Here is a 1,747-nt window from a genome sequence, read left to right as displayed (position 1 = left end):
CCTTGTCTATAGTAGCCAGAACATCATCAGGCACTGCTATGGCTCCTCCTATCCACCAAGCCCCTAGGAATTTAACTTCCTGGCTGGGACCCTGGCACTTGGACGGTGGAATATCTAATCCGTTCTGTGTTAATAAATTCCAAAGAGTTTCTGCTACTTGCCCCACCTGTTCCTTATTGTTTCCACCCACTAAGATGTCATCTATATATTGATATATGCAAATGCCTGAGGGTACCTGTACAGTGTCAATGAGTGCAGCAAGGGCATTGTGGGCAATAGTAGGAGAGTGTTTGTACCCCTGAGGAAGCCGATTAAAAGTGTATTGCTTCCCTTCCCAGGTAAAAGCAAATTGTGGCTTGTCTTCTTCCCTTAGGGGAATCATGAAGAACATATCTTTAACATCTAAAGCAGCCATCCATGGGTGGGCTGCTGCTTGTATTACAGTCACCACTGAGGCTATGTTTGGGACGGCAGCTGTTAGTGGTGCAGTGTTACTATTCAGTTTTCGATAATCAATAGTTAGGCGCCATCGCCCATCAGGCTTGCAAACGGGCCAAACTGGAGAATTATAGGGAGAATGGGTGCGGCTAATTATTTGTCTTTTTTCAAGATCATTAATAACCTCCGTAATGCCCCGTTTTGCTGCATTTGGCAGGGGGTACTGTGGAGTACAGGTTATTGTAGATGTGGGTAGAGCAGGAGCAAGTTGCAAAATCCTAACGTCAGTAGTTCTTTCGAACTGCAAGGGTGCAGAGGTAAGTGGCAATATTCTAATACGGGCTACCTCCGCTCTGTGGTTTCCAAAGCTCCAAATCTCCCCATTAGGTAAGCACCACCGTCTACCTGCCAAAATATCAAATCCCAATATGTTTGCCTTATAAGGACTCAGGGCAACTTCCACAGCTGTTGTCCGTTTTTCCCCAGGTAGCAAAAGGTGGGTTCGAGCTAAAGGACATCTCTCTGCTACACCTGTTACCCCTACTATATTGATGGCTTTCCTTGATGGTTTAATCCCAAGTTTGTCAGCTTGCCGCCTGTTCAAAACACTGATTTGTGCGCCTGTGTCAATTAGAAATTTCACACTTATTCGCCTTGGACCAACGGGGATATGTATGTATGGTTCTTTATCACTGGACCATTGGCAAGAAAATACAAAGCGGGTGGGGCGGTCCTGCTTCCCATCCGCTTCTACTAGTTTTTTGGCTCCCTTTGTGAGGATACGAAAGGGTTAATGTTTCGCTTGTCCTCAGGGAGGGGGACGGTTACCGGTGCCTCCTCTTTGTTCTCTGATCTTCCCTCTAAGTATTCCACCAGCTCCTGTAGGTGCTCGGTGGAAAGCTTATATAGCAGTGTTCGGGGCACACCCAGAGCAGCCGCGCGGCGCCAGAGGCTGCTCTGCTGCAAGCTGCTGCTCTGATCTGACCGGCAGCCAAAACGCTTCGGTTTCTGGGACGGGGGGGGCGGCCTCTGAAGAGGCTCGGCTCGGCTCGTCTTCCGGACCGTCCGGCTTCTGCACGGGCCGCCGCTTGGGTCTACCCACCCCATCTCGCGCCCATGTGTAACCACATTGTGTAAAATTTCCGCCCAGGTTAATACATGTTCAGGAGGACTTCGGGGATTTTGCTTATTACGATCAATAGCCCCCTGAATTTTCTCCTTAAGGGACTGGACATATATTTTTAAGGCATCCGGTAATCCTTTAATAAGCAGCCGAAGGTGGACCGGATCCACCGGCGCCGCCATAGGG

This window comes from Patagioenas fasciata (assembly GCF_037038585.1).
Source record: "Patagioenas fasciata isolate bPatFas1 chromosome 6 unlocalized genomic scaffold, bPatFas1.hap1 SUPER_6_unloc_2, whole genome shotgun sequence".
Taxonomy (NCBI): Eukaryota; Metazoa; Chordata; class Aves; order Columbiformes; family Columbidae; genus Patagioenas; species Patagioenas fasciata.
Note: the sequence above shows the minus strand (reverse complement) of the source record.